The sequence below is a fragment of the Amborella trichopoda genome, chromosome 4, assembly GCF_054954075.1.
Source record: "Amborella trichopoda isolate Santa Cruz 75 chromosome 4, AtrichopodaSantaCruz75HAP2 v2.0, whole genome shotgun sequence".
Lineage (NCBI taxonomy): Eukaryota > Viridiplantae > Streptophyta > Magnoliopsida > Amborellales > Amborellaceae > Amborella > Amborella trichopoda.
In genome coordinates this window covers 492483-509124 of record NC_142339.1, presented here as the reverse complement: position 1 = coordinate 509124, position 16642 = coordinate 492483, and the positions used below count along the sequence as shown (strand labels likewise).

Here is a 16642-nt window from a genome sequence, read left to right as displayed (position 1 = left end):
TTCAATAGGGTGTGGTTTGTATAAGGCCGAGGCCCTAAACTATAAAAAGTAAGTCACACCTTCAAATAGCGTTGAAAGATATTTCAATTCAAATAGTGTCGAAAGATATTTCAATTCTGAAAATTTTAGTGATGACTTGAAAATTTATTTTCATTTCTACTTATAAAATTTAAAGCTTACAAAATAGTGTAGATCGAGTAGATCTATGAAAACTGAAAAATCTAAAAAACTAACGGTAAAAAAATACATTATAAGATGCATTATTTTCAAGACTTGAAATCCATTTTTTCTCATGTCCATGAATCTTTAGGTCGAGATGTGACCAATTTGAGGATTTTGGGCACCGAAACAACCTCTTCCAGTGAAATTTTTGAGGTGCGTCTTAATTTGATTGTTTAAGGCCTTGCACTTATATAAAACTTCTTCCAATTCAAAAGTAGCCTACTTACAATAATATTATTTCTGAAGTGTGGAAATTTTTTTCTCAAATATAACTTCAGTAAGTTGTTTGAAACCAAGACTGAGAAACTAAAACCTGTGGGCATAAAATAGTTATGAGGCTTGTTTAGGAGTTTGCACTAACAAAAAGAAGAATGACTTTGTGTAGGATTTGCAAGCTTTGGACACTATGCTATCAATTGGTTTTCAAACAGTTTCTTAGCTCTTCCCCAACTGCCTGATTTGAACTTGAAGGCTGAGGTGCGTAGTACGTCTACCTACTTTGAGCGCCGGAGGAGCGACATTCCGAAAACTCTCCCACTCGATGGTTCGTCGAGTGCTAGGAAGATGAAGGATACTAGAATGATATCTGTTATGGTTCACATGAATTGCAGGATGCTGTAGTTTAGATGAGAAGCGTTTCTTCAAGATATTCAGTTTCAGTAAAGTTAGTATTTTTTAACTCTTCTATTTAAATCTTACCTATCGAACCTTTTATGAGAATTTTAATCATTTATTATAATAATTGGTTATATCTTAATCAATCATTTTTGTTTTTATTTTTAATTTCTAAATTTAATAAAAATTGATAGTGTTTACTCTTGTACTTGACTCTCAAGTCAAGCAATACCTTTTATAGATATTTTTTAAATTATTCACTATAATTAATAAGTTTTTTATATTTTTTTCATATAATCGTTAGGAATTCCGATTTTAACTTGATTGCTGATATAATTTAGTATGAAGTTTTAGATGAACTTGAGGGATGTTAAAAAATGGTGAATTGGTTAGAACTTAGAAGTCTTATTTTAGTGGAGACTCATGTACTAGAGTTTAGAGAGATATTAAAGAAAACAGATGGAAGGAGCAGTAAACTGATGGGTTGAACCGGTCACCCATCGATTCTAAGTCCACTCGACCCAGCTTGCATGTTTTTCTTTGTCTAAAAAACCCAAAAATTAAAAATAGGTCTTTGAGAACAACTTACCAAGGGATAATTAAGAACATGTCTGGTTTGGGGGACCAATCAATTGGAAATACAATTTCTTATTAAGAAGGGTGAATGCCAGTTGACACAATTTACAACTTGAAGTTCCAAATAAGTCATTCACTAATGCAAAGAAAGTGACATGGTTCAAAACTTGAATCTATGAATTGATAATTCAATTAAAAAGGAAAGGATAAAAATGAATAACTGCTATGGAACTTAAAGTTTCAAGTTTCTATTTACCCGAGAAAAAGTTCCAACTCTCTCAAATGTATTTTTTTTCTGGGATTATATACTATGAGACTTTATTATGAGAATAAGGAGTTCTTAACTATTTCTAACCATCAAATATCAAATCAGATTATTTAGAGTATGTGACAAAGTTTGATAATTTTTTTTTACACTTTGAGTCTAGTTAATGACACACTTTCATCCTTTCAATTTCAAATCTAACTGTCAAGAATGATTGTTACCTTCTTATACAAAAGATAAATGGTCTTATTGTGTAAATTTCTTATTTCTCTATGTTGTGAAAGACCCTTCAGTTATTGAAAAATCTAGAAGTGCCGAACTGGTTTTTCACTAAAAAAATGACATATGACATGGTTGAGATATTGAAGCTCCGAATTGGATAATTTGCCCCTCATTAGAGTGAAGAAGCAATTAGAACTTCAAGTTTTGAACCCGTTAAGTCAAAAAAAAAGAAAAAAAAAAGTTTGGGATATTAAAAGTCCAAATCGATCTCCCACTAAAATAAAATGCCCCATTTTTTAACTTTGAAAATCCATAAAGTACTTAAAAAACAATCCAAATCATGACAAAAATAAGATAAATATATAAAATATCCAAATTATATTTTATATTCTTTTTAATTGTACGAGATATTTACAAAAGGAAAAAGTTCATATCAGGTTGACACCTTATATTGTAGAATTAAGGTGCACTTCAAAAATATATCAAAAAAGGCTGTTTAGAAAACTGTCTAATTCATCATCTTAATATCAAGATGTATGTATATGGGAAAGAAATAAATAAAATTTATAAATAGTATATTTTGTAAGACATTTTTGGATTGTCAATTTTTAAAAAATTTATGGGTTTATAGATGTGCTTGATTTGAATAAAATAGATTATCTGGTCATTCTAAAAATATTCAATACCAAAATTGCATCTCATGATAGAGTTTAGAGATGAGCCTTACTTTTTTTTTTTGGGTAATTCAATAGGGAAGACATGCCCCTACCCAAGCTTTTTCAAGTAGTTTAGGAGTTAGGTTTTTTTTAAGGTAATAAAGTAGGGTACCCAAGCTTTTTCAAGTAGTTTAGGAGTTAGTTTTTTTTAAGGTAATAGTGGGGTGGTGTAGTGAGAATGGAAGTCACAACGTGGTAACTAAAATGTGGGGGTGCTACCACCATAACCCCAACCCCTTTCCTAATATGCCCCTTACTTTGATTATTTAAAGCTGCAACATTCTGTAAACTACATCCTATACAAAAAACGAGAAGTATAAAATAAGAAAATTTATTTTTAACACAAGGAAGTTACAAGTATTATTAGTTATTGGATGTAAAATCGGGTAGTTGGGGATATGTCGGCACAAGATCTAGAAACAAATTTTTTTGAATTATTTAACATTATTTGAGTCGCCAGATTTCACATCTAATGGTTAGGGATAATTATGACCTCTTTATACCAAAGATATATAGTTTCATGGTATACAATCCCAAACAAATATCTCTCGTTCTCTTGTATTTAATTGATTTAAATAAAGTATACAAAAAAATTATTTATTTTTTGTACATGGAGCTCACAATCACTCTCGAACTTTGTGACAAAACCCAATACATTTAATTTAATATCTAACAGGTAGTTGGAATTACGACCTCCTTATAAAATAAAATAAAATAGTGTCCTAGCATACAATCCCCATTAATTTGTGAGTTTGGTTTGTATAAGGTTGCAACCTTAGACAATCAAGGTAAGGTGCATCTCCAAATTTTCTCATAAGACGTACTTTTTTAATAGAGTTTTTTCTGGGATGGCCTGGTAATCCACTTTCATATCTAATTATGAAATTTTAAGCTTAAAAAATGGGTCCAATCAAGTAGATTTTTAAACATATTATAACATTGAAAATAGACATTCCAAATAACATGTTGCAAGATGCATTATTTTTGGAGCTGAAAAATTTTATTTTTTAACATGTTCATGCATATGGAGATGATCAATTAAAGGCTTTTCCAACAACCTTTAATAGATTTTTTAGGTACACCCTAATTCTACATTAATTTATGTTTGGAAAAAATTTATATAGAGCCAAGGCTCTAAACAATCACATTAGGGCTGTCCTAAAACATTTAACAAGAAAATGTTGTTTTGATGCTCAAATATCTTCAAAATGTTCATCTCGACTTCAAGATGCATGTAGATGAGAAAAAAAATGGATTTCAAGTTTTGGAAATCATGCATCTTGTAACGTATTTTTGGACCATCAACTTTTGATATGTTTTAAGTTTTTATAGATCTATTTAATCTACACTATATTTGAAGCTTTAAATTTTATAATTAAAAATAAAACTATATTTCAAGACTATCAATTCAGAAGGATGGAAACCACATTTGTGAGTACTATTTGAAAGTGCGCTTTACTTTTGATTGTTTAGAGCCTCGGCTCTATACAAACCACACCGTTTATGTTTACCGTGATAAAGTAATTGGTTAGAGCCTCGGCTCTTTCTTATAGTTGATTTCTGTTCAGATTATTATTATTTACTACATCCATTATATCTCTAGCCCTCTGATATGCTTAGCACCTATGTCACTTTGCGTCTTCAATGATGATTCATGTCCTCTGATACTGTTTAGGTTTTCTGTCTGTTTTTATTAAGCTCTTAATGGCGAGTCTAGCTCTATTTCACTACTTTAAGGCCATGAACTTCTTCGTTACTGTGGCTATTATGCAATTATTGAGATGCCAAACCTTCACAATTATGTGAAATGTCAAATTCGAGCTATTTTAAGTTTATTATTCTTAGTAAATATGTTTTGTGTTTGTTCGAAATAATTATGCATTTTTCATTTTCAAGGAATCACATTTAAATTCTTTGTAAGGGCTATTCTTTACAAGCTGTGAGCTGATATACTTCTCGCGCTGTTTAGTGTTTTCTGTAGTTTGAGATATGTGATGATCCAAATGTTGAAAGAAAATCATGTGACAGTGAAACTCATTTTATTAGTTGATATTTTAGCAAACAGTTGAACTGCAAATTCTAAGAATTGGGGAAGAATGGGAGATATTTGTGCTACCTTAAATGGATTGTGAGTATGATGAAATTTCTATTTAATTCACCGTACTATTATTATTCATCTTGAGTCTTCTCTTGTGAATTTTAACTGTAGTCTTGTACTAGGGTTTTGGGATTAAAGCATGCTGGTTGTGATTTGTGGAAGCAATTCTTGGTTTTCCTTATTTGTGAGCATGAACCAGATCAGAAACATTTTTTTTTAAATATACTGACCACGCACAAACAGACCCACTTGGTATCTATGACAAACTCAGTATATTCTGAACCATAAGAGAGCAAAAATGGCAATTGAAAAGATACTTGGTGGAGAATAAAAAGGGTTCACCTTCTCATGTAATATATTACTAGTGGATTTTCGTGATCGGATGTATAGATGAAATGAGCATAGAAGAATAACAAAAAAAAAATTAAAATAATAGAAATTAAAAATACATTTTTAACTCCAAGCTGTTAGGTGGAGCTAACAATTTCAATTACTATTTCTATGTGGCTAAAAATTACAGAGACTAAGGAGACCTTTTGTTTCCCCAAGTATTCGATTCCTGTGCTCTTTTTTAGTACAAATTATATTGTTTTGCAAAATGAATTTCTCTATCTTTTTTTTTCCCTTCGATTCTTTTATTTATTTATTTATTTATTCTTTTGATTGGTTCGAATTGAATCTCTCAATTGGGTTATAGAGATTGGGCAACTGTTTAAAAGAACCACCATTCAATGTGTATCAATTCTTGACATCCTTACTACAGTATCAATGAAGGATTAGACTATTTATGGAGGAAGTCTTTTCTGATTATGGTTGGTTATGTTTGAGTAAGTTATGTTCAGGGTTTTTTATGACGTCAAAATAGAGTTTGTCCAATCTTCAATGTTGTACAAAAGAAGCAATGGAACAATTAAGTATCAACATAGAGTTTATCCAAATCCTATGTTAATGCATGAGATACTCATGAAGCTATTTTGATTTTTGAGATTTCTAACGCAATCATAATTGGGGATATAGACCTGTGCATATACAAACAATGTGATCATCAGGTTATAAACATTGTCTTCATTATTTGCTCCTCTACTGCTGATACCAAAATCAATAACTCGTTTTTTGATGTGAGGAGCTTTATTACATCTGCAGTATTCCTTCTTTTGTCATTGATCTATGGCTTTTAAAGAGGCCATTCAATTTGGCTCCCTGTGCTGATGAGTTGAGGACATCACCTCTTCAAAGCAAGGGAAACGAATGTAGATCATTTTCTATTAATGATTAAGAGTAGTCAAGGTAGGATGGGGATGTTCATTGTAATTCATTGAAGGCAGACAGCTCTGAGTCAATGATTGCCATATAATTAAGTATATTGCTTTTTCCTCATATGGGCCCATCACTTTTGGAAACAATGGATGCATGGGTCGGATGTAAAGATAAGACATGCAATGAAACTTCATTTTTCAGTGAAATAAATATATGGGGTTCTCAAATGTGGTAATAATTGCCAATTTTCATTGTCCATACTTCGCCTCTGAAGGACTTGTTCTTACGTGGTGAAGTATTTATGTTAGTGTGTTAAAGCAATAAGATATTCTGTGGTCAAGCAGTCACATGCGTTGACATTGCATCAATTTGCAAGGATGTGGGCTTTAAGTGTGTCTACAGAAATTTCTTTTTGATCTCTTGTTTGTTCATACTTTAGTTTTAGCTCCAAGTAATGTGTTAACTTGATCTAGAAGATGAATCTCTAGAAGCGAAAGAGTTTCATTAGATTAATGATGTATTTTGGGATGTCAACGTTTTAAGAAATTTTAATCAAATTCACATGAGAATTTCTTTGAGTGTCGTTCCATCTTCTAAACATATGCTGAAACTTGCTTTCCCTCAAATATGGCAATGACAAAGCAATCTCAAGAAGTTCATGCATCTTTGTCCAATCCAGTAGCTGATGAGGAGTGGATGTTATTGAAAAGGAGAAATTAAAATTGCTATTGGACCATGCTAATTTTCGGTTGTTTTTCCGTACTCCGATTGGTTCCATATTGTGCATAATAATCGATGTATGCAGGACAATGCTAGGAGAAGTGTCAAACATCATTTGTACATTAAAGAAAGAGGATGATCTGTGATTGTTAAGAGGTTTATATGGCGATTCTGAATACTTTGATATAGTGATAGATTGAGATCAATGCGCCTCATCATTTTGAAGCATATGTGCTAAATCAAAAGCACTATATTGGTGGGTTGGTGAGCTATGGAGGTGCTAGATTTGAAATTTTACATATATATTGATACATTGTACCCTTCTAATGAAGACTACAAATTGGCGATCAAAGAATTCAAGTGTTTCATTTCTGTTTTTTTTTTTTTTAGATTGTCGGATGCCTAAAAGAGAAAGACAAACACTTTTATGCTTTATTATCTTTACCTGTACAAACTCAAAAAAATCCTCAAATGTTACGCTTCTTATTAGAGGCTTGGTACTTTATAGAATATGTACTTCTATGCAGGTTACTTTAGTATATGACGGTCAGACGACCTTCTCTTGCTTTGGGTGAACATTCTCCTTTATCTATATTGAAAGTACGATTCTTTGAAACCACAACTAGTGAAGGGCAGTGATATATTATTTACCTTCTTAGGAAAGAAGGATAATGAAAAGGAGACAAGGAGAATACTCGCCAGGTCAACACATACGATCTGCATCTCTCATTTTAGGCTTTCAGTGATGCATGAACACTAAAAAGTATGTGCCCTTTTGCTTGGTTTCATATCTGTGGTCTTTGATAAAGGGGAACATGTATTTGTCTTCCTTTTGGGGGTAGGTTAGCATGGGATTCAAACATGATATGTAGCTGCAATGGTCAACACCATGACCCATCAGGCCACTCCATGAATTCCAAATGGGTGCACACATCCAAAACATTTGTTCTGACCATCTAAAATTTGGAGGACGCAACTTGGAGATAAGTTTCCAATTTAGCACTTCCCTCGGCTAGCCATTCTTCATTATTATATTCTGTGCATAGTCAGTGTTTCTGCAATATATTGTAGACCTTTATTTAAAGCTCTTACTCATAGGTGACCATGGTTGCTCTTTGTTAAAACTTGATGCCTCGGATCTTTTTATCATCTTAGTCTTGAATGTCCAGTCTTGATTTCCATTCTCATTCACTCCTCATCCTAACTCCTAAGCTTTGCCCCCTTCTTCCTTAAAACTTACTACTATAGAAGGGGCAGAAAATGAGATTGGGGGGAGAGAGAGAGGGGCAGAAAATGAGATTGAGGAGAGAGAGCCTTCTTCCTTTAAAACTTACTGTTATAAAAGGGGCAGAAAATGAGATTGGGGTGAGAGGGGCAGAAAATGAGATTGGGTAGAGGTAGAGGATCTTGAGAAATGACCCTTTTTTGGTGATCTTGAGAGACAACCTTCCTAGTTCCTAGACTATCTTAAAAGTATATTCATTTTCTTAAGACCTTCCTCACGAAGAACTAATAGGGAAACCCCCCCCCCGCCCCCCCCCCCCTTTGGGAGATCCAAAAGGTCTCCTTTATCATACTGAACTCCTTAGTTTCCTAAAACCTGAAATTTTCACCAACTTTTTCTTCTCCTTCTTCAATTTAAGCTCCTTTTTTTTCTCAAAGTTTTATTACTAAAATAAAATTTCAAACAAGGTAAAGGCATAAAACAAAGGTCAAGAGATGTCAAGACAACATCTCAAGGCTACATTGAAACTATGTGAACATGGAGTGACTTTTGAAAAACCTGTTGATCAGTAAGGTATCAATGTCTTGGTTTGTTCCCTTAAGAATGTGCACAAAGGTCATATTTTTAAGCCACCCATCGTGGAAGAGGACTCTTTACTAGGGCCACACACGGGTGTAGTTTGGATTTGGACAACGTTGACCCAACAGCTTCTAGGTGAGATCTGGACTGGGAGATCTGGACTGGTCAAGGTTGATCGGATTGGACCAGACACTCCAATTCACCTGTGCTGGCCTGTTCACCTGTCACAACGGAATGAAAAAAAAAACCGGTCTGAATTGGCTGGTTCACATAGGTTTAAGACCAGGTTTTGATAAGTTATCGATTCATTTAGACCGGTCAAATTGGCCGGTCCAAGGGTCGATTGGATATTGTTTGGTTTGGTGCCAGTTCATTGCTACCCTCGTCTCGGGATCCTCGAACTGACTAGTTGAGGCATTTGTTCATCACTTCCTACTTCAAACTGGCCGGTCAGATCTGGTCTTAATTTTGTTGGTTTTAATTTTGTTGATATTTATGTGTTTGTTCTTGCATGTGTGTGCGTGTCTATATATTTCTCAACCCAGGTAGGTCCTGGCTGGACCACTTGGTGGGTCCAGAGCCAACCGGAGTTGGGTTGACTCAGTGGGTTGCCTGGTCAAGTCAATCTGATATGCATGCTTACTCTTTATAGGATCATCCTATAAAATTCAAGTAAGCCCTATCTGCTACCAATTGATCCCCTAGCTGGAAGGCAGAGATTTGTAAAACACCTATAAGTAATGCACGAGCCTTTCCTGATGTAGAATCATATACACCCATTGGCCCCGAATAGCGTTTGAGCTTCGTGCCTTCTCCATCCCTAGAACTCCCACACATATCTGCGAGCACCAGATTACTCTGCGAACATTTATTGGAATTTAGCAACCCAAGCTTGTTTGGGTTGAAGAGAGGATGGATCCAATAAGGCGCAAATCTTCTCAATCTTTGGCCAAGTCCATGATTGTGAAATCTCAAAATTATGGTCGAAGCAATCATATTCCTAATCCTCTCTCCTCATTTAAGCAATTACAACCCCTTTCACAAGAAACCTAAATTTCATTAATCCTTCACTGGAGAATCATCCTTTGTCCTTCTCCAAGAGAACTTTCCCTCATTCCATCACCTAAGGAATAACTCCAAACCCACCCTTATGTCCTTTTTTTTCACATGGTTTTAACTAGCGCTTAGTTATCCTTCTCTTTAAGTGTAATGACTTAAACCTTGGTTCTTTCACTCTAGTTGCAGTAGCTAGTCCTTCTATAGGCTCAAGTTCTCTCTCTAGCATCCTGTACTCTTTCTCAAATAAACAGTTCCCTCACAGTCTCGCTCTAGCAGTCTGCTGTAGATCTCACTTAACACATCAACCTCTAAGTCCCAACGCTAATTGTTCACTATAATTTTATTCCTAATCCATTTCTCTTTCTTGACCTGCATGTATTGTTAGTTGTTTCTATAATATAAAAATGGTTTCAGGTTTGATCCATGCATATAGAGGTTTAGTTATGGAAGATTCATGCTGTGTGTTGTGAAGTTGAATCTGGACTAATTTGCAGAGGAAGGAATAAAAGGTCATTCTTCTTCATTTGTCACTTTGCTTTTTCTGTGTTTTCTCTTTTGTATGCGTGAAATAAAATTGTTGTGTTATAGCTTGAAGTTGTCGTGGATTAATCAAGGTTAAACAATGTTTTTGTCATGGTCCTAGTATCTTTGGATGATTTCAATCTTCGCTACTCATGCGCACTAGGTCACGTCAAGAATTATAGCAAGCTAGTTTTGTTTATTGATAATGTTTTCTCATGTGCATGCATGTGCTCGCAGGCATGCATGTGCCAAATTTTCAATTTTAAGGTGCATACTATTAGGCTACATTCCTTTGGATTATTATGACTTATGAGTGTATTGGAACTTGCATGGTCTTTAAGATTTGCCACAAACTGGCATTCTGAAATTGAATTTTATGATCTTGGGTATAGATTGTCTATTAGTTAGAAAGCTTGCTTCATATTTTTAAAAGCAACCGCATTAAGATCTGATCGAATTCAGAAAGGAAAAAAAGGGCACTGAGATCAGATCAGACTGGCCAGTCTGGATTAGAAACTAGTGAACATGTGGGTATTCCAGTCCAGTTGAACCCCTTGGCCAGAATGTCGACTAAACCGGTGCTAAAGGTGCTGGTCCAATGTTTGGCCTAGACGATCCACGGATCCAGTAGGTCTTGATGATTACTCAAGATACTGAAAACTGCGACCCCTCCCCCTCTTTCTTTTTTATTTTTTTTTGGGTAATGTGAACCATTTTATTATTTTAATGGGTTTGTTTCATCCTTTTGATTTAGATAAGGGGTGTTCTTTGTAAAAAATGTTTCGGTTGGGTTTTAATTTTAAAAAGACGTTTTCTAGAGAGAAAATGAATATATGGTGACTCTCTCTCTCTCTCTCTAACCCAAAAACGCCCTAAAATTTTTGGCAATCAACCGGTGACTTTCAGAAGTTGTTCTGTCCACTCAATCCAAAGATTATATTCTCAAATGAGTTTACTTGATTTATTCTTTGGCTTGTTTGTTTTAGATTTAAAAAATTATAAAATTTGTAGAAATCTTTTGTTTTTTAAGGATTTTAGAAATAATGAAGTTTTTCTCAAATAATTGCTATGGGTTGTTACTTGCATTCATTCCAATACTTTTTTCTGCCTTAAGAGTCAACTGTTGTAGTTATTTGCTTCTTTTGTGGATTTTGTGCATTTTTATGTTTATAGTTTTTTAGTTTTAATTTCTTGTCTTGTTTTGTTTTCAATTATTTAATACTTTAATTTAAATATGGAGGTGTCCATATATGGAGATTGTTCCCTATTTGTAGTTGCATTTATTTTTTAATTTGACATAAAAAATGATTCTTGGTTCTTTGATTACTAAATGCCTCTAAGGAAAATAATGAACCATGTAAACTGTTCTGTATTAAGAGTTTTATCTTATTCTTTAATATTCTGAATTTTTTAATTGTTTATAGCTTTGCATTGATGTTGAATTATTGTTATGAAACTGTTTAAATTTCTAATTTTCTGAAGTTTCTATTTTTTTTGGTTTTCCATACTTTCCTAAATTTTCTATATTTTTCCAAATTGTTTTTTTTATTTGTTTGACTGGTCTACCTAGTGAACCGGTCTAGTCTGATTGGTCCAACCGGAGTAATTCCCTCACCTGTTTGGCCACTGGTCTGGTCTTAACAACTTTGATTCAAAGTTAATGCCAAACTTTGCCCTTGTATTTTACGTATCTACATTTGTTTCAAGGTCCTTGCCAAGCATGCCCTATTTTACTTTCAGTTTTTTTTTTTTTGGTGTGTGTTGGGGTTATTCTGATGCTTTAAGTAAATTATGTGACTTGCATTGATGTTTCTCTTGGCATTGGGAACTGATCGCCTCATCAGATGGGTTTAGATCGTGGTCTTTTGAGGCATCCTCAAGACCACTCCACTTAACACTCCCTTACCCCAGTGACCCAATTTTTTCAATCCTATGGATTTTGGATATTTGGGATCATTTGAAATTTTTTTTGGTAAACACAAACAATTTTTCTTTCTCCAGCAGGTTGAATAGGTTTGGGTTTGGTCATTGCCTGGGTGTTAGGTACATGAATGCTCCCTTCATCAGTCTGGTCTTTGTTGATCGCTTTTGAACTTCTAATTTATTCGAATTACTTGGCCTAGCCTAGATCGACAAGTCTCCAGGCCTTAATCTTAGGTGGTGTTTGCGAGATCATTTACTGTTCTTACTTTTCAAGCAAGCACTCCTTGGTTCATCAAATCTGAGGTCTGCTCGAGGAATGCTATTGGCATATTGGTGTTATCAACAGAAATTGTACTTAATCATTAGTCACGACTAATTTTTGAAGATTTGGCCAAGGGGACTCAAACTCGGCTGTGTTACTCGGCCTTGATAGGTTGCTGACGATTTTTTTGTACATACTCGGGTTTAGAACTAATATGAGAAATATTATACTATTTTGACATATTTTTGTTACTATATGGTAATAAATGATGAATAAATATGTTTCTTCCCTCGGTATCTTGTATTCCAGAAGTTCTTGATCTGGCTATCTGTTCGACCAGGAACTCTCCCTGCTATGAGGGACCATCTGTATGGGGAAAAAAAAAAACTTCAGCCTTTTTAGGTTCATATTTGCTCAATGAAAACTGCTATGATATGCAAACCTGTTTTCCACTAATCGATGAAGTCTCAAGATAAGGTCGTCCTCCTCTGGGGAGAAGTTGCCGTGCTTGATGTCAGGGCGTAGATAGTTCATCCAACGGAGCCGACAACTCTTTGAATTTCTGTTCAGACCTGAAGGTCACATCTATGCCTTATTAGTGTGAGTATTATGGTAATCTGTTATCAAAGTCGCCTATCTCTTATTTAGGTGGGAATATTTATACGAATACTAATGAGGGTATCTATCTCTCTCTTAGTTATGTAGTGGCCTTTAACATGAAAGCAACATGGATTGTTGTCTCAATAACATTTAGGTTATAAAAATCTTCCCATGGAGTGCTTGAATTAGGAGTAGCTGCTGCTATGTGGTACAAGCTCAAATTCTGGTTAATTTATTTGTGGAAAAAAAAAACTAATAAATAGGAGAAAGGCTAAAACTACAAATCTCACTTGAGTTTTGAATCTTGACAACCATTCTTTCAACTGAACTAAAAGGAAATTGCAAATCTCTGGTGATTTATCTGAAATTTTGTCCAACCTTTGGCTGAAAGATTAAAGTTACCATAAGAAGGGTGTTGGTGTTTGCTTGCCTGATTTGACTTCACTTCTGGTGTATAGATCTGGTTTCTGCCAATTTTGGCTGAAAACCAGGGGGTGATTTTGGAATAGAACTTGGTTATTATACCAATCAAGTATTACATCAATCAAGCTGTTCTATGCCTTACCTGCTTTCTGAGGGAGCGTGGTCCAACTTCCTTTGCCATAGGCTTCTATGTGACGAATAAGCCTGAGGTCCTCTTCATGTGACCATAGGCGTTTCCCACTTCGCTTTGCATGCTTCTTGGCTGAAGTCTCTTCCCTTTCCATGGGGGGCTTGTAGGACGCTTGTAATGTTTCACATGAAATTCCTCCATACCCCAACAATTCATTGAAGAAATGCATCGACACCCAAACTGGTAAGCAAGTAAATGTACAGAGTAAAGTGACAGTGAGCTAGCTTCAAGTTCATAGAGTGGTGTCTGGGATCCACTCTGGAAATGTCTAAATTACTACTACCTATTTTGGGAGTGATTCATAATGGCACCTGTTCTTCAAAATTTCCATCTTAAAATGCAAACGGTAACTATCCTGATCCAACAATAACAAGATTGGCTTATTCAGCAAAGGAAACTCCATGAACTCTCATCAGTTAAAGCTCAATTAGTGTCTCCTGATTTGTTGGGCCGTTCTTTTTATATTTTTGTTCGTTTTTCTTGACGTGAATCAGTAGGGAGAGGGTCCCTACCCTTGATAGGAGTGGAGCCTAGGATTTAGTGTTGCAATTTGTCAGGCGCTAACCAATTAAGCTTGGGCTCTTTTCCTCTTTTTTGTTGTTGCACCAAAAACTCTTGAAACTTTGGAGATTGTTCCTGAGGCTCTAACCAAAGGAAGCAGCTTCAAGGGAGCGTGGAGGGCTTACCAGGGAAGACAAAGAAACACTTGGCGTGGGAACTGCATACAAGAGAGAGAGCGGGGTTTTTAAACAGACCTCAAAGCACAGAATTCGATTTAATATTTTATGGCGGGTCCAGGGTCTTTATTACCTATTGTTATAGATTTCCCTACCCTCCAAGCAGGAAATAGATTTTATGATTTTTGAGGGAAATCTTGGGTAATGTGTTTTCATTTCTTGCCATCTATATATCTACCCAAACGTTGGAAACAACATATTTTCTTGTAATCTATTACCCAGTAGTAGAAATACAGATACTTAAACAGCCCATTAGGAAACTCATATTCGTGATGGACTGGGCCATGTTACCATATGATAGGTCTTAGACTTTTATTTTCTTAAATTTCCTTAAATGCCAATTTATTGTGAAATAATATCTGGAAAATGACTTTTTCTTGTCATTGCCGATGCTCTAATATAAGGGCCCTTGTTTCAATCTTTGAGGAGAGCTGGGTTGAATCCACTTAGAAAAGAGATCATTTGTTTTTAAAAATATAGAGAATTGTTTACAAAGAGACCATTTATTTTTTGTACATAAAAGTCACAAGATATCTTAATTTGTGAACGCAATCTCTCTCTAGGGAGCTTTATGCGTGTACCTGAAAGTGAGGAAGCTCCTGGCATTAGTATTAAGATGGAGCTTTTCCAACCTTTTGTAACTCTATTAGATAACAGGTATATAAATCATGTTTTGTATTGAAGGCTGAAAGGAGAATGATTAATTATTGCCTCATTTTCTAGGTCCAATTTAAGAGTGATAGACTTCTAGCTTGGTGCCTCACTGCACAAGTGGGAGCTATTTTTGATTCCGGAACACACTCATGTCTACCGCAAAAGCTATTTTCGATTCCGGAACACCCTCATGTCTACCAAAATAGCAATACTTATTTTGTCTACTTATAAAGGATATATACATTGAGACCATTTATTTTTTTGGTACAGGTAACAAGCACTTTTGGCTAATGGATTGGATATGAAATCTAATAGATGAAAGTGTGACAATATTTGTGAAATTTTGTTTTGGGCTTTGTGCCCAAAAAATGATACATCCTCAACCCTCCGTTTTCAAATCCATCAATCAATTGTAATTGTGACGTCTTTATATAAAAAATAAATAGTCTCTTTATAGACATTTTCAAATAAATACAGTTTTCTAACATTGCTTGTAAAGGTAGGCAGTGTTCTTTGACATAACTTTGCAAATTTAGCCAACCAAACAAGGCCTAAATGAATAGTGGCTGAGATTGAGACTTGAGATTTGGGAAGTAAAGAATTGCAATCAACATTTCGTTATTTTTTAAAAATCGTTATCCAAGCTTCATCCCAACTATTTAAAGTCGGTTGTAGCTTTCCAAAAATAATCCGAAAAAAAGCTAATATGGTCCATATGGCAAGGACCATGTATGTAACAATGACCCTGTTTTTTATCACCATTCAATCAATATGTTGGACGGTAATGTGGTAAGGGTAATAAACTAATATCAGTACAAATGATGCAGTCTTTCGTTGAACTCACTACCCTCCATCACCATTTAACCTCTTGATTGGATGACTTGATGGACACGTTATTAGGATCATATGGATTATGTGGAAAAGGTTTATACGAGGTTCCTATCTTATAAAATAAGTAAGAGGCACACCTTAAAAGCTTACTGCTGTTAGAAAATCCTACTATTTAGCAAATCTTATAAAATGGCCACCCAATTTGTATCTAATGGTCAAGATTAATTGTGATCACTTTGTATCAAAGATAAATTGGTCTCTTTATATACGTTTTCATATAAATAACATGATTTCATACTCATTCAACATGATACGTATTTAACTCCATAAAAGGAACCATATTTGAACTACTACAGCTGCACTTCTTCATAGGTCAGATGGTGATCACGCACCTAGCTTGATGGTTAGAGTGTTGACAATCCCATAACTATATGACATACCTAAAATAAGAAAAAGATTTAAAAAGGAAAAGAGAAAAAGGGGAAAATGTCAAGTACTTGATGTATCATGTCATATTATTTGTGTCATAATTTGAACATAAAAAAAAAAAAAAAAACAGAAGTGGGTGATTATTTGGGGTTTGTTTTTATAGATAGGCTACCTTCATCAATTATTAACAATTTCCCATTTTTCTTCATGCTATTTTCTTGCCAACATTCTAAGCAAGGTTTGAAAACATGGTTTGGTGACCCAGATCGCCCCTTTGGATAACCGTTATGGATCAGGGATCAAGCCTAGTGAACCGGTGAGTAAAAAGATTTAGAATTAGTGAATAAAAAAAATGAAAAAAACATTAAAGATAAAGTGGGACCTGTTCTTAAAGGGAACTGGCCGTACCCGATATTTAGGTAGAGTGGACCGGCCTTGACAAGATCTGAACCAGTGCCGGTCCGGTTCATTGCTTTTAAAACCTTGATTCTTAACATTGCATTCTTATGGACAGTTG

General features: G+C 34.8%; 1 long non-coding RNA gene across 1 annotated transcript; it reads left to right on the top strand.

Annotated features, from left to right (window-relative positions):
• Positions 1-4473: 4473 nt before the first annotated feature.
• On the top strand, positions 4474-7256 carry LOC148782170 (uncharacterized). The gene is made up of 2 exons (XR_016053687.1): positions 4474-4744; positions 6777-7256. It is a non-coding gene; the product is annotated as an uncharacterized LOC148782170 (long non-coding RNA).
• Positions 7257-16642: the final 9386 nt, after the last annotated feature.